Below are 24859 nucleotides of genomic sequence, written 5' to 3'. Positions count from 1 at the left end.
AAACCCTGAGATGATGGATTTTCTGTTTTGATGGTTTGCTGAAGCCTTTCTCCATCTTTAAAAGGAGACTTCCAGTGTGATGGTAACAGGCGAGGGTACTGGTTGGTGAGCTATTGTCCGAATTTTAAATTATTTACCATGAACATTGGGATTGGAGTTTTCAATTGAAGCCCTTGGCATTAGTGTTGATTTGTCCTTAATGTGGTAAATTACTCCAGAATTTATGATAGTGGTGTACCATTATCAAACAATGCAAAGCATATTTAAAACTGTCTTATTATATAAAGGCAAAAAGATGAGAATATTTCACAGAACTATTCTAAGAAGGAGAGTGTTCTGACCAAGGCTTCATGAGACAGTAACAATCAATCACAAGCTGATCCCAAAAACCTTTTTAAAAATTATTTCAATGGCTGTGAATGATATGCATTCACAGTCCGTAATGAGTCCCAAACAGGTTATGAATAGTCCAGCAGATGTCTGCCACCATCTTTCGGGATAAGGCTGATAAGTACCCACCTTTATCCCCCTTGAAATGCTGCCAACAACTAAATTACCAATTAGCTGTACAAGGCCAAAGGGAGCACAAAGTCAACACTGAGCTTCAGAGTTTAAACCGACCAGAACGAACAACATTGCTTCCTGCAAAGGCTCACTCTCCCCTTTTGTCTTAACTGTTCTTGCCCTCTGGCAGCTCTGCACAAGTGCGTACTGGGAACAGGCTTCCCCATTCCTCTGCCTTGTTGATGTCAGATTCTGGAGGCTCCAGAGTCAGTACATAGCTTTCAGATGGCCTTGGCCCCATCTCTGTGTTGGACAGAGATCCCTCATCCGAGCCCTCCCCAGACTGGCCCATGTTCCTTCCCACTGTCCGACTCTGCTGCCAATTCCACAGGCTTCCGGTGGACCACAACAGGGAGAAATTAAGTTCTTGGTCATTTTTATGGGCTTACAAAATATGAATCTGAAATATTTCATAGATGAGGGGCAAGAATGCATGTCTTAGTAGTTGACTATTTGATTTTAGGGAGTGACCTGTGATGACCCGTAGTCTCTCAAAATAACCCAAAACTCAAAACATATATGAAAGTCTGGTAAAATCTTCAATTTAACTTCACTGTTTTATTAGGCACAGTTTAAAGTCATAAAAGTAAATAATGAGTCAAACAGAAAACCAAAACAAACCGCATTGATGAGAGTTCTGAAGCAAGCCGAGATAACTAATTATAAACTCCAGGAAAATAACCGAGAAAAGTCCATGGGAAGAATGCCAGCAAAGATAAGCCTCTTTCAAGGTGAACACTAATTGACTTCAGCAATTCTAACTGCGCAGTTGCAAACTTATATACATAGCTCCCACCTGCAAGCCACGAGGAGGATCATGGTAATCTCCTCTTGAGTAGACCTCACTTTTCCCTGATCCTCTCCTCCCTGCGTGACCTAGGATAGATAGGGGATGGGCCTGGATCCTCCTCTGACTGCTCAGCCGGCCTCTGCCCTTCCCCAGCCTCCTCCACCACCTCTGGAGCCACACTCCCACTCCCTGTTGGCTGTTCCTCCTCTTCCTCAGAGTCAGTCTTCACCAGGGGCATGACATGACCTGAGCATTTTGATAGATGTAAAAATGGATAGATGTATGGCATTCACTTCTCTCCTGGAATTTTCTTCTTATGCTCATACAATTAAATTTAATTTATCTAGGTTATTATTATTTATTTCTTCATTTCCTCTTCAATAATGGAGTATGTTTTAGTCTCTTCTTCTAGCCTATAGTTCTATAGTGCCATGCTCATATTATATAACCCTATTGTTTAAAAAATTTAAACCAGGAAGATGTTATTTAAGTGATATTAGACAATTAACTTTAGCTTTTTTAAAAAAAATAATAGTAATTCATCCACTCTGCAGAATGTATAGGATTCCTATAACACTTGTATGCAAAGTTATGTTTTAGCATAGTGGTTCCCAACTTTTTTGGTACCAGAGACTGATTTTGGAAGAAAAAATTTCTTCCATCGATCAGCAGGTGGATGGTTTCGTGTGCTACTTAAACTCTGTGCATGTGCAGATGAAGCTTTGCTCGCTTCCCCACTACATATCCAACCTACAGTTGGTGCTAACAAGCCACAGTCAGGTAGCAATCTGTGGCCTGGAGATTGAGGGACTCAGGCATGCTTCTTAGAGAAACCAATAAAAAATTATTTTGCACAAAGAGTTAGGATTTTGGTCAGAGAATGATTGTTAGATTATTATTTCAGCACTTTTGAGCTACAATGTGGCACTTGATAGGGCAGCTTACTTTCACTCTTGCTATTTAATTTGATCCTTGAACCTTTGGCTTCCAATGTTAAGGTCATCTTTAGACATTAAGGGTATTACATTGGCAGGATATAAGCATACATTATTTTTATATGTTGATGATATGCTGATAATTTTTATCAATGTTCTACTCCTTTATCTAATTTTATAAAGGTAGTATAATATTTTGGAATGTATCCTGCTTAAAAAATTTATTGGAATAAAACTTTTTTTTTAACTGCCCTTGGGCCCTAACATATGAATACAATTATTTAAAGAGCTGGATTTTGTCATTTCTACTGATTGTATTAAATCTTTGGGATTTTATATATTTAAAACTATAAATATGTGGAAATAAATATATTTGAAGTTTTAGAAAGGATTGAGTTGTATGGTAATAGATGGTTAAAATTCCTTTAAGCTTGTTAAATTAAGGTAATTAAAATGAATATTGTCCCACATTTGATTGATGCTCCTACCAAATATTTTCTTCAAATTGATAGACTATTTAGGAAATGTATATGCAAACAGAGAACTACCAAGGTTTTCCTTACCTAAATTGAGAGTGACGTTTGAAGAAGATGGTTGTAATTTATCTGATTTGCAAAGATATCATTAGGTAGTATTTCATCAGTCATCAGCAAATGGAAAAAAAGATATGGTGAAATACTGCCCTTTATGAAGTATGTGGGAAAGTTGTTATTTATTCCCTTAGCAATCATGGCAAGTGCTTGGAACAAAATATGATTGAAAATGTGTTTTATTTCCAGAAATGGTTGTAGTAAGAAATCTTTGGCCCATATGTGCATGTATAATTTTGATAATGGGAAGGTTTTTTTAAAAAAAAATTACTTTGAAAATGGATGGTAAAATGTTCTATTGGACAGTTTGGATGAAGGCTGAAGATTGCTTAAAGGATTTTTCTTGACATCAAGTTGAATTTGTTCTTCCTAGTTTGCAGCAATAGTAGTATCCTGGTGGCACAGTGGTTAGAATGCAACATTGCAGGCTAACTGCACATAGCCTAGAGTTTGATCCTGACAGGGCTCATGGTTGACTCAACCTTCCATCCAGGGGTGGGATTCCACCAGTTTGCACCTATTCGCTAGAACCGGTTGTTAACATTCTAAGCAGTTCAGAGAACCGGTTGTTTGAAGAAATTACAGGCCTAATCCTGTAAGGAAGGAAGGAAGGAAACATTCTGAAACTGCCTCTCCGTTAACCCTTTTTACATTCTTGGCAGGACTAGACTTCCTGTCTCAGGAACTTCTCTGGAGTTTTTTCCCCCTCCTTTGCTGGTACTTTGCTTGTGTGGAGTGATCATTCAAAGTTACAATGGTACTGAAAAAAGTGACTTATAACCATTTTTCATACTTGCAACTGTTGCAGCATCCCCACAGTCATGAGAGGCCAGGCGAGGAGATGCGTGCCTCGATGTGGGTGATGTTGAGTTGGCCATGCCCAGCCAATAACATGATCATCAAGCCACGCCCACCAGTCACATGACCACCAAGACACACCCACCAACTAAGCCATGCCCACAGAACCAGTTGTTAAAAAATTTGAATCCCACCCCTGCTTCCATCCTTTCCATTGCTAAAATGCTAAAATTATTGGGGGCAATATGCTGACTCTATAATCCTCTCAGAGAGTGCTGTAAAGCAGGGGTCGCCAACCTTTTGGACCTCAGGGACCACCAAACTCATGCTTTTAAATTCTGAGGCCCACTAATATGAATTTTTTAAAAAAAGATAATATATTTAATATAAAAAAATAATTGTTATATTAAACATAAATTTAATATTTAAAATATATTTTAATATATATTTATTTAATTATAACAAAATTATAAATGCTTGATTATAACAAAATGTTTATTGTAACAAAATTATTAAAGTTAGTGCAATTATCACAAAATACTGAAACATTTCCACTCCATTTTCATTCCAGTCATTACAGGACAAACATTTGAATGCACAGTACTATCTAACATTTTCCTGATATAGGTCACTCTGTAGCAGTCAAGCCGTGCACATTTCTCCCCATGAATTCAATTCTCCAGCAGCATTGGATTGCTCCCTCCTCTCTCTCTCTCTCTCTTCCTTCCACCACCACCCCCGCCCACCTGGAGGCAATGGGTAGTTGCTGCAGCCATCCGGCAGAAGCATGAGCAGCAGCTGCTGCCTTTCTTCCCAGATCTTTAATGCCTGGCTTGCTTCTCCACTACTGCCTCCTCCTCCTCCAGCACCCCCTTCTCCAGGTAGGACGATTATGAACTAACCGAATGGCTACACTGATACTCCTTATAATTGCCTTTCTTTCCCACCATCAGCAAGCCACCCCGGGGCGGATTTCCCTCCACCATCGTTGGTCTTATCTTCAAGTTCCAGCTTGTGTGGCTCTCTGCTGCTCAGTCTCAGTTAAAGGAAATTTTGCACTGGCCATGTTGGTGGAGCAGCCTTATTTTCCTGTGCGGCCCAGATTAATTGCTTTCAGGAACCATTTCTTCTGCAGCCCACCAATGTTTTGCCATGGCCCACTGGTTGGCAACTGCTGCTGTAAAGCACTATGGGGAAGTATACTCTAAGTGCTGCTGCTATAGCTGTCTTCAATTTAAGCATATTCTAATAAAGCAATGTGGGCCAGATGCTTTGGCCACTTCAACTGCACCTAAAATGCCTTCTTCATTGTCTGAATCCAGGACAGAACTAAAATGGACAATATAACTTTATCAAAAAGTCAATAACATTTGTCTCAAGTGGACATTTTGGGATATTCCAAACATCAGCTAAAGAAGCAGAATTTCTGATAATGTCTAATTCATACATTCAAGTTTTTAAAAAATGTTAAACTATGAACAGATTCTTTGATTAATCAAAAAATGCACTTAGAGCATAACTGGACTCCCCCAAGAGAATGTATTTAATAGTATGAACATCAGCTTTTCTATGGTGGAGATATAAAAATATTGAGTGTTCAGTGCAGAGGTGGGATTCAGCAGGTTCTGACCAGTTCTGGAGAACCAGTAACGGAAATTTTGAGTAGTTTGGAGAACCGGCAAATACCACCTCTGACTGGAGATTTTACAGTATCCTTCCCCTGCCACGCCCACCAAGCCACGCCCACAGAACCGGTAGTAGAAAAATTTGAATCCCACCACTGGTTCAGTGACCCATATCATATGATCATGTAACGATTTGCTATCTTTTTGGGACAAAGTAGGTTTATGACAAAATTTTAAAGATGTTAATGTAATGCTGAATTATATTAGAACAATTAATGAGTGGAATGATTTGCTTTCAGTAGTTGTGGATGTTTCAGCACTGGAAGTTTTTAAGAAGAGATTGGATAACCATTTGTCTGAAATGGTGTCAGGTTTCCAGCCTGAGCAGGGGGTTGGACTAGAAGACCTCCAAGGTCCCTTCCAGCTTTGTTTTTCTGTTATATACCTAAGTTTTGGAATGTGACTGCTTATGAGAATTATGGTTATATTGAGCATGAGGTGTGGCTAAAAGAATCATATTGCAATACTGGAAAAGTCATATCATTCCAGATGTTAAGGAACGACTTTCAGAAATGTGTGGTCTATTTCAGGCAGTATGTTCTACTAATCCAAGGATACAGAAATATATGTTACTATGACAAAGGTTATGTGATATTTTACAGTAACATTTTATACTGATTATATTGACATGCTATATTTTAGTAGTGTCTATTGATTAACTTTGTGTGTGTGTGTGTGTGTGTGTTTAGGATTGTTTTTTTCCCCACATTTCTATTTTTTTCTTTTTCTTTAAGTTTAAAAATTGGCTAGTTAATTGTGTATGTTTTTTTGAATATTAAAACAAATAAAGGGGAAAAATTAATCAACAAATTTCCTGATGATGGGACTCATCTGTAGCATAGAAAGTTACAGCATTTATTTATTTTTAAAGAAGTTTTATTTTGTTTTGTTTTGCTACTGGCAGCCTGGCCACCATTTTGCTCCTTTTTCAATCCCTGGGTCTAGTATCATGGCAGAAAAGAGGAAACAAATGGCTGATGTACTCATATACGATTATGATGAAGAATATGCACAAAAAATTCTGCAAAATTACCTTCATTTCTTGGGAGCTGGGGATTGAAGGAGGGAGGGAGGGTGGGAGGAATCTCAGAAGTTTTCTCAGAGAAATACCTTCTGGGAAATTTTAATTTTAATAACATTTGAAGACCTTTTCTGCCAAACAAATTATATAAGCTTCACCAGAGTTCAGTGTGGTAAGTAAAGAACCAATTCTTTAAACTGCTATGTAAGAAAGAGTTTCCACACAGCATTTTTGTCTATAAATGGGAATTGACTTACAGCCAACTATAAATGTATAATTTGCAATTTATTTATTTTTAAGTTGAGAACGAGACTACTGGAAGACATTGCTGAGAGAACTAAATAAAATTTTAAGATACCAATTATTCCAGATGGTATTAAATAATTGATACATTTTTTTTCTCGCTTGCAAAAAAAGTACTGTGTCATAAAGCAGGAGAGCTTGGTAACTGACTGCTTATATGTCATAATGCTCTATAAGAACTGCTAGTTCTTGTTACATTATTTGACATTTAGCTTGAGACTGATACACTCTCAAAATAATGCCTGTGTTTAAAAGATATTAACAAGTTTCTATAAAATCTGAGCAACCAGATTGCAGTGCTGGAGGGTTTTTGACTCTGCAGCAATCTGTTTGTCTCTTGACAATAAAAAAGACACAAATTCAATGTTTTGGGGCACTGCATTCTGTCATGGAATAAATACTTTGTGTTGGAGCAGAAAAAAAAAACATTAGCCATTGAGCATCATTACATATCTCAGGGGAAATAAAACAGCTGGTATTGAGCCATGCTGTCTAAAAAAAACCCTTGAAGGTAGTTAAAGTGGTAAGGCTTTTCTCGGATTGTGTCTTGCAAGTCCTAGATATTTTTTTTTCTTTTAATATTCTTCTATTCAACATCATCATCTCTGTTTTTCCTAGAAACATGAAGTTGGAAATGAAGATTAGTGAATGAATATGGAAAATGGAATACAAATGCTTGTAATGTGTAGATTTCATTTACCTGATATTGATACAACAGATTCCACATGAAACAAATGAAATGGATAATTCTAATGGATTACACTCCAGAGTTTTGAAGGAGCTGGCAGATGTGATCTCGAACCATTCAACCATATCTTTCAGTGATCCTGGAGCACCGGAGAACTACCAGAAGACTCGAAAAGAACTGATGTGGCTCCCATCTTCAAAAAAAGGAAGGAAAAAAACCAGATGCAGGAAACTACAAATAAATTAGCCTGTCATCATTACCTGGGAAGATTCTGGAAAAGATAATGAAACAGATCTGTGAACACCTAGAAGCAACTGGTTATAACTTTTTATAACCAGAAGTCAATACAGGTTTGTCAAAAACAACTCATGCCAAACAAATCCTATGTAAATTTAGTCATTTTACTCCAGTTTAAGCCCTTTGTGTCATGATATTACAATACACAGGATGCAATTCACACATATAGTATAAAATGATGGAAACCCAAGAGATGACATATATATTTTTATTTAACAGACAATTGGGAATTATGGATACTTCTTCTCTCAGCTAGCCTGTTAATATCAGGTTTTTACTGTAGAATACAGATATTTTATAGTATTGCATATACTTATGCAAGTTCTATAAGCATTAGCTCCCTTTCACCTGCTAAAGAATACTAGAAGATCCAACCCCCCCAGAAGTATATAATATACTTTCAGAACCTTAGTTTCATTTTAAAAAAAGGTTCCCATTAGAGAGCTTCATCCAGTTCAGGAGACTCTGAGACAAACTCAAGAAACTTCTGCACTGAGATGTTCCTTGTGTGGAAAGGTAATGATGTGAGCTAGGTATAGTTATTTCTATTCTTGCTATTCAACTTTTCTATGACAATTTGAGCCACAGGCTCAGTATACCCACATTAGATTATCCCAATAATCTTGTCAATATTTGGATGACCCTGGAAAATTTTGGAAACTTAATTGTGGTTGCTTTAAAGTTTTGAAACTAATCTTTTATCCTAAATGTTTCAGGATCAGAAATATGCCTCCAACATTTGAGGTTCAGGACTCAAGTTCCTTTGTTTTCAGAAGTGAGACAGGTATCCAAGGAAGACAGGTGGTCTTCTCTATTACATTATGCAGGATTTTTACAAGAATTCTTTGCTCAAAAGTACATCAAAGCAGAACATTGCTTATAGCATCTCGGTGAACGCTACCAACTTCTGTTCATCAAAATAGCTATGCTGATTGATTTCACTTAGTAACAATGACTCCTGCAAGTTCATAAAATGCATGCACAGAAGTCACTTATTACAAGCCGAATCAACCGATGGCGGTAGATAGGCCATGCTTCAATTCTTTCTTGTGACATGCCCACTTCTGAATCATAAGCAATCTTATCCTAATGGACCATTTCATCTCACTTTCTATGACCCTCTTTTCGTGAACTGGTGTCCCCATGACGTGTCATGTCCACCTTTAAAAAAATAAAAGGTCTTTTAAGTTATATGGAGACTCTTTAAGATCATTTATCTGATATTTGGCATGCAAGCCAGCAAGGTACTTGAAGCTATTAAATGGCTTATTACGTAAGAAAAGCTAGTAAAGCAATACTACTTTTTCAAACAGAAAATCACAATGCATCACACGTGAAGCTTAAAAAAGTTTTCACTATTTAATACACAAATGTCAGTATTTGAGAATCTTCTCCCTTCCTGCTCCACCCCTTTTCAAATTCACAATCAGAATATTAAAATAAAATTAAGTAATGGCCTGAACAAATACAGCCAAGAAAGCATGATAAATGGCAGTTCAGATTGGCAGGAGCTTAGTGGCCCGTGCCAAGAAAGCTCCTTTCTAGTGGAAGGAAATTACATCTTGAGCATCTCATCTGGACATAGATTATAATAGAATGATCTGGCTCCATTCATTTCACCAACGAAGGATCATTTTATCTGAAGGAACTCAGCACTGACAATGTTAGCAAATTCTTTCTTTATAACTTAAAATATATCATCTGGAACATAGTTAAGCTATGTTGTTAAAAAATGATGGAGGGATGACACACACAATGTGCTCCTAAAAATAGAAAGCGCCTTCTCCAAAAGACAAATCATTGATCCGTCTAATTCAGCAAAGTCTACATTGATTGACAGTAGTGCCCCATCCTTGCCTGGAGACACTGACAATTTCAGCATGCAAAGGAAGTACAGATCCATTATTGTGAGAAGCTTTGGAAGGCAATCACATTTAATTTGAATGTCTCCCTTTCTCTTCCTTTTGTTGTATTTCTTTCCCTCCTGTTTCTTGGATGCAGCTTTTATTTCTGCAAAGACCCATATGGACTAATTAAGCTACACAAAGAAAACAACATTGGAGGTGGGCTAGCAGGAGATGATGAGCCAGGAACCAGAAGCTTTAGATGAAGCTGGGGATCCTGACTGAACTAAAGGATCGGAGGACAGCCAAAGGATCCAGGAGGAGCTCAGAAAAATGTTATCCAAAAAGAAGGATTTTGTTAAATATTCATGACTAATAAATATTCATGTATTACATATTCATGAGAGAGGAGTCTGACATCAGACTCCACTCATTGGACCAGCCACTGGCAGGAGAAATAGAGCCCCATCAGTGGCTGAAATGCTGGACAGCGCCGGGGTTTAAAAAACCCAGCACAGGCTGTGACTCTGCTGCTTTTCTTTTTGGGATTTTCAAAAGAAAGACATTTAAAGAATCTGGCATGTCCTGACTCTCTCTTCTGCCCACAAACATAACAGATTTAATGATCAACTTTAATGAATGGGGATCAATCCAGATTATGAGAGAATTGTTGCATATAGGGTTAATATTCTACGTCTCAGTCCATGTGCCAAAATCAAAAAATATCATAATTCAAGCTTCAGCATCTTACGATAAACAATATTCAATGCTGTCAACAAGCCTGTATTATATCTGCATGTAATCTTTTCTTTACCACTGACATGAGGAATGGGATGAACTAACATTCTAGGGTTGAGTGCTCTGTTTCTCTTACTTCATGGCTTCCAAAGATTCCTTTAACCATAGTAACCATAGTTGCCCCATTTCTCAGAACAATTCTATGTGGCAGCTGTAAGCTGGTTGTCTCCTTTCTACTACAAGCTGGAAATGAAGTCATCTTTTAAAAGGAAAAGGAAAAGGAAAAGAAATGCTGTCTTCCCACATTTAAGTTGGGGTTGGAAGCACCAATTCTTCTCCTTTCTTTGTGTATGGCCTTTGGGGACATGTTTTTTTTTTTCCATTTATGTGAGCAAATAATATCCAGTAGTCAGAGAATGTTACGGAAGGGACTTTGGAGACCACCTATTCCGGTTCTATGTTCACTGCAGTTCTTTGCTCTCTATAAGCATCATCCTATGGATATCTTGGAGGAAAAGCCCCTTACTCCAATTATTATAGCATATATGAATTAGGGAGTGATGATGATTAAAGGAAAACAACCATTTCTTCCTTAAGCTCTGCCTGATGACAAAGACAGTTGCACGGAGCTTGAAAAATGTGAGAAAGATCAATTACAGATGTTGCAGATCAGATATGCAAATTAATGTAATTGTGATTATTGTGTCTGTAGGTCATACTTATAGGCAGCCCTTTGTTGTAAGGCCAGTTAGGGAAACAGATATAGGTAATCCTCAACTTATCACCACAATTGAGCCTAAAATTTCTGTGGCTAAGCATGACAATTGTTAAGTGAATGTTGTCTTGCCACATCAGTTGTTAAGCAAATCATTGCAGTTGTTAAGATAGTAACATGGCTGTTAAGTGAAGCTGGCTTTCCCAATGACTATGTTTGTCAGAAGATTTGCAACTGTCAAAAATATGAATCAGTCAGAAGTGTGAAAAATGGTCACCTTTTCAGTGCTGTTGTAACTTCAAACGGTCACTAAATGAACTGTTGTGGGTCGAGGACTATCTATACAGCAAGGATTCCAGGAATTGCTATTTTATTGTTACAGGGTACAGTAATTGAATCTTGAATGCCCAACAAAATATCCCTGTTCTCTCCTTATACCAGCAGTGGCTAAACTTTTTGGGCTCCTATGCCCCAAAAATTGTATGTGCGCTTGTACGCTCGTATGCCAGCATCCAGAAGGATGCGTGTCCCCCATACCCCTATGCATGCGCACACAATCACTCACCCATCCACCCACCCCCGCCGCCCCCTTACCTGCACTGCACCTCACAGCTGATTTTTGGCTGGTTTGAGGCCTTTTTTGGCCTCCCAAAGGCTTGAGGAAGGCTTCTGCAGGCTTCTGCAAGCTTTGTAGACCAAAAACTAGCCCCGTTTTGTTACTTCCCGTTTTTTTGAAAATACCAGAAGTGATGAAACGGGGCTAGTTTTTGGCCTACAAAACTAAAGAAGCCTTCCTCAAGCCTTTGGGAGGCTGAAAAAGGCCTCAAACTAGCCAAAAATCAGCTGTGAGGTGCAGTGCAGGTAAGTTTTCCTGCAGCTCACGTGCCGGCACAAATGGCCCTGTGTGCCACCTGTGGCACGCGTGCCATAGGTTCACCATCACGGCCTTATACCAAAAAGAATCATAATTGAGGGTTTTTAAAATTTCTTTCTCGTGCTTTTCGGTTTCATGAGACGGAGTTGTCATTTTTCCTAAATGACTCATCCAGTCCTTCCTCAAGGTTATTTCCATATTCCTTTACAATGGTTCGTGTTAACCTAGAGATTGAATATGTAATCCTATCCCCAAAAGCACTATTCCAACAAAAGGACCTGGTCTTCAGATGCTATTTCTGAGTCTGGATGGACAGAAAGAAGATGAAGGAGGAAATCCTTGTTCTCATAAACACTGTCCCCTATTTTTGTGTTTTGATCTTCAAATCTAATAATACAAGGAGTGACTGCATAAGAATTAACCTGCTGGTGATTCAACTCTGAGGAAGCAGCGAAGAGAGGAGCAAGCAGCGCATAAACTTTAATCCATCTTGATTGCTCTGCAACTTCTGGCATACTGCATTAACTAATGTCTCTGGCTCATCCATAAAGATGTAGTTATCTCCAAACACAGGGCTAGAGTGGGTGCTACTCTAGTAATCCCATTATGAAGCCAAGGTACAAGTGGGGGGGTTGATCCTTTTTGCATAGCTCATTTATAGCAGTAAAGTTCTTTTAGGCCTTTTCAGGATTGCATGGCAGCTGGCAAAGGAAGTGGGGAATTTCATTATTCATATACCTCTCACACTGATGAGCTGAGAAATATTAATTTCAATCAAAGCCCAACATGAATGAAAGCAAGCCGAAGCAGCCTTCTTTGAAAGGAATCTTACTATGATCTTTCTCATGGTTCCTCTTGGGCCAAACTATATTTTTACTATCCCTGCTAAAAATTCCATTAATGCCCTAATTTATCCAGAGATCCATATGCATGCTGTTCATAGCTGGCATCTATTCTTCAAGGAGACAGCCAACCAGTGTCTATATACAATATATTTGCAGACATATCTTTAATCCTTCTGTTGACATGAATGAGAAATCCCTTGTCAGTGAGAGAAAGGGGGGTGAGGAGATTGTCACAAGAAGCTGTGGGATTATTTCATGGGGCTGTGAAAAAAATATGTAGCAATTTGGGTCTTGACTGTTGTGGAATGGACATCAAAGAAAACAATGCAACAGTGAGTATAATGTGACCTCACTGGAGATCACTAAGAATAGAATATTCTTTATTGGCCAAGTGTGATCGGACACATGACGAATTTGTCTCTGGTGCATAAGCTCTCAATGTACATACAAGCAACAAAGTGATAAATCATAAATCATATGATACAATCATAAATCATAAGATACAACCAACAAAATGTTAGTTGTAAGAATAGGAGTAGGTAACAGAAAAGATGAGAAGGATAATAGAAATCCAGTCCTACTACATGATTAAATATCCTTAAGCATAAAACAATGCTGTGGGAATTAGGTGTTTAGCAGAGTGTAATGTTGTGGTATGTTCATATATAAATATATCATAGTTATTTTTTTGTGTGCAGCTTAGGCATAGAATGGTCCATTGCATAGAATGCTTTGGATGTTAGGATAAAGAGAAGCAACAGAAGCACATTTCTCAGAAAGAGATAAGGAGATTTTACAGATTTTTGTTAAGGGCTTCTGCTGCCACAACACTTTCTGCTATGTGTTGTCAAAGAGATAGGGCAGCAGCCCTTGAGAACAACAACAGCCGTGGGCAATAGGATTTTGGTTAGGAATACTCTCCGTGGCCTGCATCTACATTCTTCAGAAGAGGGAGAAAAGGTTTAATGGGTGTTTACGAAATCTTCCTGAGTTAGCATTGGCATCTGCAGAGCTAAGGTTTTAAGCTTCTCAAAGATCATACAAGAAAGTGTAATGAAATTAAAAGGAATCAAATTCTCAGCAGATAAAGCAAGGGTTTTCCCTCCCTCCCTCCCTCCCTCCCTCCCTCCCTTCCTTCCTTCCTTCCTTCCTTCCTTCCTTCCTTCCTTCCTTCCTTCCTTCCTTCCTTCCTTCCTTCACAGACAATTGGAATACCAGCCTTGCATTTGTTTTTTTAATCCTGAAGGGGAATGGAAAATCCAAAAACCAAGAAAGAAACAGGTATTTGTGCATTCTTTCTCTTAAATAAAATGTACCTCAGCTTTTTCTTAGCTGAATGTAAGACAATTGGCAAGAATGCAATAAAATAGTTTTTAAAAGTGTAACATGATATTCTAAAAAATTAAAATAAAGTGGTGAGATGCAGAATTTTTTTAAACGATTGAAACAACCACAGGTGGTAGTAGAGGTGGCGATTACCACACGCTTGAAGCTGTAGAAGTGTAGATCAGGGGTCCCCAAACGTAGCAAATTTAAGACTTGTGGACTTCAACTCCCAGAATTCGTATGCTATGCTGGCTGAGGAATTCTGGGAGTTGAACTCCACAGGTCTTAAAGTTGTCAAGTTTGGAGACCTCTGGTGCAGAGCTTTGTTTGCTCAGTCACTTGCCATCTTTTGGCCCAACTCTAGACACTTCTGAAGACCTCTGTTAAAACAGATTAACCAGATATTTTCTATGAAGTTGCAAGAATTTGGATCTGATTCATGACCTTAATGCCTTCTGGAAAAAGAAGGCTCTAATGTCCTGTGACAAACTATTTTTCTCAGATGTAGCTAAGGACCACAAGGGAAGAAGCCCTCTCCTTGATTTTAAATTAGTATATTTCTAGAGATGGAGATGGCCTGTAGAAAATCACTTTGCATATTAGAAAGTAATTAAGGAATGTGGAAAAACCAGGAGGAGAGAAACTAAAAAAAAACACCTTTTATTTTTAATTACAATTACAAAGATATAATACTGGTTCTTCTAATTACTCAGTAACAGTTGGGGACCTATATTTTAAACTTTGTAAATGAAGACAAAAAAATGCAATGTTTAGCATAATTAATGACAATATATTCCTTATGCCACTTGTAAGTTTGAATGGAAATTATTTTATATTGAGGTTAAATGTTATGTTCCGCATTTCTTCCTGCATTACTGTTGTTATTATATGCTATCTGTAGAACTTGAGGTGCTGATTTTTATATTTCTTAATTTTACTTTCTTAAGTGTTGCTTTATTCAGTATATTTAACAAATTTATCTTCTTTTCCTGACCTTTTTAGCAGTCAGTTCAGATAATCAAAGAAGGTACATCCAATATCCATTCTGTAGGAACAATAGCTAAAGATGACACACTTCACTGCAGTGTTTTAACAAGGGACGGCATAGAGTAGGTGTATCAAACTTAATTTCATTGAGGGCCACATCAGGGTTGTGTTTGACCTCGGGCAGGGTATGTGTAACCAAGGGACGTGGCCAGCATGATTCACTTGTGTCAGGGGCACCTGGAGCAGCTCAAGCACTCTGCCAAGGAAAACAAGCTCCTGAGCTCCATTTTTGGCTGCAACAACTTCCTGCAACCCTTTGCCAGTGAGAATGGAGCTCAGGGGGGCACAGGCAGCTCTCGCAAGCTCCATTTTCAGCTGGGCAGCTTCCTGCAACTCTGCCAGTGAAAACGGAGCTCAAGAGGGATGCATGCAGGCCTTGTAAGCTCTGTTTTTACTGGCAGATGCACTGTGGCCCAATCCTTTGCTATTTCCAGGGTGACCCTGCAGGCCAGATATATAAGCACCCCACGGGCCGGATCCTTGGCATAGAGGAAGCTCTTTGTAAAAGTTGAAATGGCCAGAGCTAGGTCAAATAATGGCAAGTTAGGCCAAGAAATATTTAAAAAAATGAAAGCAGATTAAAAATTGTCTATAAAGTATTAAGAAACTAATAAATCTATGCATCTAAAAATTCTTGTGATATAACCTCCTTTGTTCCTCCCCAGTGAATCTTTCTTTGAATTTTTTTGATGGAAAAAAAGACAGAAACATGTTCAATGATTATTTTTCAAAATAGTTTTGCCCTTTCTTATTTCTAAGGTTTGGATGCAAGCTTAGTCATACTAGTTGTATCAGACTTATCACTAACTGAAGTTCTATTGATATTTATCCCATATTTCATGTTGATGAAACAGTTACATGGTTTTTGTTTTGAAGGTCCTTTAATTGAAGCATATTGTGTATGCTTATAGACATAAGTAAATTATTTTCTGGGGGGGAAAAATAAGACTTCTTTGTTTCCTGGCCACAATCCTAGAGAAAGAAAGCCCTTTCATAGGAATTTTCCCTAAATATCTCCCACTTTTAGGGGAATGGTGGGTTCAGAGACAGTCATCATCTCTCTTAATATATTCCTCTTCTTGTGCCATATCATCAGACATTGGCGATCATGTTGGCGATCCTATTTTTTTTAATCAACCTTAATATATTTACACAAAAGGTTTGAAGGGCTTCGGCGACAGACAGAAATCTGCGATTGTGCACGGTTTCTGTCTGGGCTCGCCGCTGCAGCGCCCCGGGCTGGCTGGTTTCGGGGCTAAGCCACCCCGTAGAGGTGGTGAAGAGGGGGGAGACCACCAGCAGGGTTGAGGAGAGCTGCATCTCTCCTTCTCAGCTGGCCATTACTCCCTTTCCCGAAGGCGGTTGCAGCGGTGGTCAGAAATGGCCACCACAAAGAAGAACTTGACCGGAAAAGAATGTGCAGGAGGAAGATAAGAAGTGAAAGTTTTGGCTGACCGGGTTAAATTGTAAAAGCAACAACCAAGGTACCCTGGAATTTAAACTTACAAAAAATAGCATCGCTCCCAAAGAAGAGTCGGAAGCAGCGAAGGAAAGTGAAAAGGGAAAGGTTTGGCTTTTTTTTTCTCTTCTCTCTCCTTCCCTATACTGACAACTAAGAGACTTAAATAAGAAATCACAAAAATCTGTTTTGACATCAATAGGCAATTAAGCTGAAAATAAAACAAAATGCCAAAGGGATAATAAAGATTTCTGGACATTAAAATTTTTCTTTTTCATAAGCAGGAAGGGAGAGAAAAAGAATAAGGGCAGGATCTGGAAGAGGGAGGAGACTGCCTGGAATTAAAAAGAATCTAAAGTAAAACTTCAACAAGACTTCTAAAAGATACATTTTAACTGAAACTTTGCAACTAAATAGTAACCCCAGGAAGAGAAAGTGGAAAAAAAAAGAGCAAAAAAAGAAACAGCTTGTGTGTATTTGGATTATTTGGTGATCTTTGGATTTTTGGTTATTATATTTGAATGACTAAAATCAATTGGGTGGTTGTTTAAAAAATTATACAATGGCACCACTTCTGGATGAATTGAAAATGGAACTTAAAAAGTACAAAGAAGATGCACAAGAAGGGAAGGGTTCTTTTGGCTTCGTCTTTCAATTCTTAGAAATGGAGATTTGGAACTATGAGAAACAACAAGAAAAGACTGCAAAACAAGAAGACTGGGACAAAGAAGAAGCCATCTTTAATGAACAAGTAATTCTATGTAGGGAAGAAAAAGGAAAGGGGGGAAAGAGAATGGAGAATTTAAGACTTAAAAAAACAACCAAAGAAAAGAAAAATAATTTGAAAAATAAGTATAATACTGGAAAGCAACAGAAAAGGGGAATACAGAAGAGAGAAATAGAGGTAGAGAGACAAGGGGGTAAAAAGGGGAGAGAGAAGAAGAGAGGGAAGAAGGAAAGGAAAAGAAGTTACAAAGGACTGGGGCAAGATATAGAGAAACAGGACCTATTTAGAGATAATGGGTGAAAATCTAACTGAAAAGGGGTTCTGTAAAGGTACATAAGATTGTATTGTTATATTAGTAATAGAAATAACTTTAGAAAATTGGAAACAATGTATGATTAAATGAGGGATAAAATAGTTAGTGTAATTTAGTGAAATGTTTGTGAATAAAATAAGTGAAATAAAATAAATGAGAAAATTGAATTAGGAAGGAACGGGAACATTTTAATTAGTTAATGTTTTATAAAATATAAGTGAAGAGGGGGGGAATTAATTATGGAAAGCTTATAATTGTTCCCATAGAAGTATGATATTTAATTGAAAAGTAATGTTAAAGATGTTAAGACTTTAATGAATATTAATATTAATATTAATGATAGAATTGAATTGGGATGGAATGTTGTTTTAATTATATACATTTATAATTTTTTTTTCTTTTTTTAAGAATACAGTGTGTATTTTAAGAATGTACCAAGCAGAATCCGAATGGAAGTTATGTATTATATTGAATGTTACAACTTTAGGGAAAAGATATAAAGGCGTCATACTCCAATCAGTAACTACAGGAGAAATTTTGTTTAATGAGAAAAGATAATAGATAATTGAAACAGGACAGACAAAAAATATAAATACAATGATTTGAATTGAGATGAGATAATTAAAATAAAATTGAGAAAATTAAAAGAGGGGAGAAGCTATGCAGAAAATGTAAAATAGTAATAAGATAGGGAATAGAATATAAAAATGAGCATGAACCTGAATTTGTGTCTGTACAAAGAAATGTAACCCAGGATTATGCTGCTTTCAAAAAAGATGTTTTATTTGTATTTTTTTTTCTCTTTGTGAAAACTCAAATAAAATTTACTATATATATATAGTACAAAAGGCATTTTTGTATTACACATATTACACAAAAGGCAAAATAAGACTGGGTGTCAACACAGTTGCTGCCCTTATAAGGTACAGAAAAACAGCCATAGGAAAGCTTTGCTACTGTACTGTTAGATGCACCGTCCACATCCACCAAATAGTTAACTTTGTGGTATAGAACAGAATGGGATGTGTGGGTGCACACAAAAAAGGGTTAAAGGTTTAAAACTAGAATAACTAAAGGCCATTCACTTTGGGATGGCTCAGGTTTATTATCCACAATATTATTTTCAGTTTCTTTGGAAAGTTTTGCTGATATATAGATACAAATAATGTAAATCATTGCATATTGTTCTCTCTCTCCTTCTCCTCCCCTCCTCTCTCTTTCTCTTTCCTCTCCCCCTTCCTCAGTTTTGCCTACCATTTCTTTCTGTCTTTTTTGCTAATTGATTATTTTTGATATTTCCTCATGTTTAGTGTCACTAAACTATATTTCGCTAGCTATTATGAGCAAACCATATACTTGTTGTGATCCAGGATCCAGATTGATTGGGAGTGTTCAGCCTGGTCTTCTTGAAAAAAATCAGTGAAATATCTCTTTATAACACTGGTATACAAGGAGAAAGCCTTGGAAATGAAAGTAGCTTAATTTTACCAGAATTAGGTCACTCATAAAGGAAAATGAAGTCCTGAGTATTAATTGGTCCCAGTTTCCAAGATGCAGCTTCAGGTCAAAATTGCATCAAAATAATTCAAAATTATGAGAGCGATGTGCGATTATGCTGCATATCTTTTCTGAAAAATGTGATATTTGCAATGAGAATGGTTCCCACATGAAACATTATAAATTCATCTTTTTATTGATACCAGTAACATAACTTTCCATTCATTTATTGATTTTTCATGTAACATTTTCATGCTTTTTGCATGAAAAACTGACAAGCTCTAACATCAGATTAAATGACAAGGTTCCATCTTAATTCGGTATCTAAACTGTGCTTTTTGGCTTTTCTCTTGTGAACTGAAATAGGATCGTCCCTGGGGAGATTTCAGCAGTAATTGGCAAGCATGGACAGATACCATTTCTCTTGGTATATTCTCTCCATGCCTGCGATATCCCGGTGGAATCTCTCCCCATGCTTATCACTCACTGCCCCATGATTCAAAGGGAAATAGTCTAAATGTGATTTTAAGAAATGAATTTTCAATGATATGTTTGCACCAAGTGCTTTATAGAACCTAAGCAAATCTTCCATGTGTTTTTCATAGTCATCTGCCTTACTGTTCTCAAACTGAAGATAAATGCACACATTTCCATGTGGTACCATTTTCATTGTTCTACCGTATCGTGTTGAGAAGCTACAAGGCATCATGATCATTAGACACCTCCTTCTCTTGTAGGGAAATATACTCACCTGTGAATAAATCTTTATTGTGAAATATCTTGAAAACTTTAGCCAACCAGCACTTTTATCACCTTATTATTCATCTAATCAAAATATGTAAAATTAACACTTTTTATCTTGGAAGTCGATAATTTTCCAAAATTTGTAGACCAGTGTAATTTACATCCATGAACTTCCGGTTTGCCAGGCTTCGGCGGCAGCAGGGATTCACAATCCTGCACGATCCCTGTTGCGCTAGCCGTCTTGGTGCCTCCGACCCCGACGGGTCTGGAGGATAAGGCTGCCCCGTAGAGGCAGCCGAAGATAGGGGGGATCCGGATAGGGGTTTGGGGGTATTGCAGACCCCCTCCCCAACCGGCAAAACCCCCTTTTCTCAAGGCGGTGGAGCGGCGGTCAGTAATGGCCGCCACAAAGAAGCCAGCAGCTGGACAAGATTGTGCTGGAGGAAGAAGGAGAAAGTTTTGAAGTGAAAGTTCTTTGGCTGAACCGGGATCTTAAGATACATCTAACATCCTGAAAACTTCGATTTTTTGAACGATACTTTGGTTCCAGAGGAGATTTTTAAAGCGGCGAATGGAAGTGCTGAAAGAGAAAGTTTACTCTCCTTCCCTACGGAGTTAACAAATGGACATTGAAAAACCTGCTTTTTTATAGAAGGTAAAAATTTAAAGCTCTTTGTTACAAGTGGGAAGGGAGAGGACAAAAAAAAATTTATATTAAGATCTTGTTGGAGGAGATGCCTGGAAGAGTTTGAGACTAGAAGTTAATTGCAATAAGGCTTTAAAATACAGACTGGTTTTTTTTTTCAATTGATATTACCCCAGGAAGAGAAAGTGCAAAGGGAAGAACTTTGTGCTCTGTTTGGACTGCTTGATGACTCTGGGACTTTGGGGAACTGTTTTAAGCTTTGAAATTTCTTGGTTGTTTTAAGAAGAAGAAGGGGGAAAAAAAGAAGAAGAAAAGGTTTATAATGGCTTTATCTGTTGATGAACTAAGAAAGGAATATGGAAAAACAAAGAAAGAAGGCAAGGACGCTTTGGAAGAAGCCTTTCACTTTTTAGAAATGGCGCTTGCTATTTATCAGCAAACACAACAACTGATGGAGGAGGAGGAAGAAGAAGAAGAAGAAGAAGAAGAAGAAGAAGAAGAAGAAGAAGAAGAAGAAGAAGAAGAAGCCATCTTTAATGAATCCAAAAGTTTGATTAAGAAAGAAAGGAGAAAGAGAGGAAGGAAAATGAAGGACTTAAGACCTAAAAAAACACCCAAGAAAGAGAAAAATAAGATGCAAAATCAATACAATGTTAGAAAGCAAAAGAAAAGAGGAATACAACAGAGAGGGGAAGCTAAAAAGGCGGAGGTTAGGAGAGGTGGGGGTGTAAAAAGGCCAGGTGGGATAAGAAAGGAAGGGAAAGGGGGGGGGGAAGCCACAAAGGTATGAAACAAGATGGGAAAAAGCAAAGTTTTTTTAGGGATAAAGGGTAATGTATAATTTTTTTAAAAAAAAAAGATTCTGCAAGGTACATAAGATAGTATTGTAGTATTTGTATTAGAAATAGAAAATTAGAATTTTATAAGATCTAAAAAAAGATTAAAATATTAAAATGCTTAATAATGATAGATTTTAAGATTTAATAAAATATTAAAGGGAATGTTTAAAATATTTAGTTCAATTATAGAGTTTAATTGACTATTGTGTTGATGTTATTATAAACTTATTATTGCAGCATTTGTCTTTGAAATAGATAATTGGAATGTTACAAGATTTAATATTTAATTATGTACTTAATTATTTTATAGATTTACTATTTTCTCTTTTTCTTAAAATTTAGTGGGTAGAATGTACTAAGCAGAATCAGATTGGGAACTAGGTGTTATTTTAAATGTCAATTTAGGAGAACGATAGAAAGGCATCATACTTTGATTAGTGATTTCAGGAGAAATCTTTTTTTTATTATTATTATAGGGAATGAGATAAATGGATAATTGGAAAAGAATGGACAAAAGATACAAGTATAATGATTTAAACTAAAATGAAATAAATAAAATAGAATTAAGAAGAGTGAAAAGCGGGGAGAAGTTATATAGAAGATATAGAATGGTAAATAAGATAGGTAATGGTATATAAGATGAGCATGAATTTAATTGAAGTCTGTATAAAGAGAGGTAATCTGGGGCCAAGCCACTTTCTAAAAAGAAGTTTTATGTTTTTGTGTTTTGTGTGTTTATGTTTGTTTGAGAATTAATAAAACCTTGGAGGAATGTCAGATGAGAATAATTGTAAACAAGTCAGAGGGAAATATGAATATGATGACTATAAAATGGATAAATATAGAAAAGAAATGTAATTGAATAAGAGTAAAGAGAAATAATGAGAAATTTGCTAAAAGATATTTATGTGTCCATATGGAAATGAGATAGATTAGAATTATGTTGTATAAAATAATGTTTTATCTGCCTTGTAAAAATTTATAATGGAAAGAGGTTTTATGTGTTCAATGTTTAATGATGTTTTGTTTGTCTTTAAAATTAATAAAATTTGTCTCAAAAAAAAAAATTTATACCCATGCACAACTCTTAAGAGAATAATTAGTACACCTGTAGTTATGTTATAACTATTCCATAGGGATTTTCTTTTAGCCATTGGCTTGTAGATGACATTTCCTTCCTTTGTAGACCTTCATTGGGTACTGTATTGGATGAAAGCAGCCTTTTGTTATGCATTGATAGTAACAACAAATATGATTTCTATGTCTGCATAGTGTTCTATTCATTCAAATGTTAGAATCTAGATTATAGGGAAGTATTAAACACAAAGAGGAAACTGCCCTAGAATCCCTAAAATAGATGAATCGATATGAACAAGATCGATATGAAAAGTTAGATAAAATAAAAGAATTTACTTTGTTGGGGTTTAAAATCATCAATCAACAAAAATGAGGAACTACGTAGCTATGTTAAGAGGCAAATCAATATTCTGCCTTTTAGCTTAATCAAGATAGAAAGAAAGTGGGAATCAATGCTTCCCTAGCAACTGTCTATGTGCCTCATTTTATAACCTATCTTACTTATATTGGGATGATTATAATTCTAGTCATGGCAAGGAGATCATCATCATAAATGAGATCCGTCTTCTTAAAAATATAGATAAATATGACTATCCTTTGAATTTAATATTTTAAATATAAAGTAACTCTATATGAAATACTGGAAGATGGCCATCTCTATTTGTTTGTTATTTGCATGTTATTTTTAATGGAGGAGTAGAAAATAGAATATATCTATAAATTACATGCTCTGGCATTCCATTGACTTGGAAATATTTAGGAAGAAAAATATGATTACTATGGAATAGAATAGAATTCTTTATTGGCCAGGTGTGATTGGACACAAAAGTAATTTGTCTTGGTGCATATGTTCTCAGTGTACATAAAAGAAAAGATACATTCATCAAGAGTCAAGAATCATAAGGTACAACATTTAATAATAATCATAGGGTACAATAAGCAATCAAATCATACTAGGAAACAGTCAATATAAATTGTAAGGATACAAACGACAAGTTACAGTCATACAGTCACAAGTGGGAGGGGATGGGTGATTAGGAGTGATGAGAAGATTAATAGACTTTGTAAATAATATGGAGTAAGATTCTTCTGAAACTGCAACAACACTGTCTGCTTATTTGTATGGGTTATTTATGAATTATTTTGGCTCATTTCTAAAGAAGAAGTCATATTTCAGCGACATTCTACTGGAGCTGATGGGAAATAGCTTGCAAACCAAATGTAAACATTTCACATTTACTGACAATCATTTATATGATTAGTTAATTTTGTTTCATCTTCAATATGCCTTTCTAATTTGGAGAAGACAATTTCTTTATATAGGATCTGAACTTGAGATCAACTCAACAAATTGAAGGTCTCTTCAGCTGAACTAATTTTTGGTTCTCTTAAAAATAAAAAGCTGCTTTCAATGCCCTCTGTTTAATAACATTCAAGCAATAATTATATGATGAATATATATCATATACACATATACACAGAAGTTTGAGGCTCCAGGCTATATTTATATGACTAGATTATCAAGGAGGAAAAAATAAAAACAACTAACAGCAAAAGAAAAATGTGTTGTATCCTTTCCAAACAATTGCTCTCTTTGCTTTAACTTTTACAAAGTTTTATTTTAATGTTTGGTGAAATTAAATCTAATTTATCTTGTTAGATTTTTTCCTGTAATCGCATTTGCAAATGAGAAACTACATTAAGTGAGTTACTTAGATGAAGAAAAGAGAAGTCCCCAAAGAAATTTTCCTTGATGTATATAATTAAGTGCCTTGTTAAAGTCAACGCAAAAGATTCTTTCTCGTTAAGACAATATTTTCTGCTAATTTATTCTAATTAAGCAATATGTCATAAGGTCATTTGTTTAGCTGCTTGTCTCACTTTTGAACTTTTTAAAAAGCTAAATATCAAGTGGAATAAATAAGATGTTATGAGAAGCCCAAGACCTATTCCCATCAAAGAAGTCTCCCTTATTAGCATCCAGCATTCTTTCAAGCTCATTCCAAGAAATAATTCCAAGAAATAATTTTCCATTTGTTGGAGTTGGCTCTAAAATTTTTTTTTTTTAAAACAATTTTATTAGTTTTTAAAAACAAACAAACAAACAAAACATAAAAACATCCAGCTTTCTTTCATAAATATACAAACAGTGTGTCGGTTGGTTTACCAGTTTTTGTGCATTCATTTCGTAGTCTCAATTACAGTTACATTACATATTAACTCATATTATCAATCAAAAATTATATACCCTAGTATCACTATCAAACAATCATTTGACTATGATTTTGTTCATTCATACTTTACGAGATAACTATAATTTACTTAATTTATTTTATAACAAATCATATAATCATACCAAATCTACCCTAAAGGCATTTTATAAATGTGATATTAAATAAGAAAGAGAAAAAAAATCTCTTTATATATTCATTATTATCTAAAATTCTAAATATTCTATTATTGTATTTTATCATCCAACCATTGATAGAAAAGGTCC

The 24859-nt window shown here is 36.3% G+C and overlaps 1 long non-coding RNA gene across 1 annotated transcript in view; it reads left to right on the top strand.

The window, feature by feature from the left end:
• The window catches only part of LOC148132970 (uncharacterized), a 109053-nt gene extending 88567 nt beyond the window's left edge, over window positions 1–20486 (top strand). Inside the window, exon 2 of the long non-coding RNA XR_015745587.1 lies at window positions 20379–20486. This is a non-coding gene — a long non-coding RNA (uncharacterized LOC148132970). The remainder of the gene's footprint in view (window positions 1–20378) is intronic.
• Window positions 20487–24859: the final 4373 nt, after the last annotated feature.

Source organism: Notechis scutatus, chromosome 1 (genome assembly GCF_049901735.1).
Source record: "Notechis scutatus isolate UNSWTSFEM ecotype Mainland chromosome 1, rNotScu1.2, whole genome shotgun sequence".
Lineage (NCBI taxonomy): Eukaryota > Metazoa > Chordata > Lepidosauria > Squamata > Elapidae > Notechis > Notechis scutatus.
Note: the sequence above shows the minus strand (reverse complement) of the source record. Positions and strands in the feature narration are given on the sequence as shown.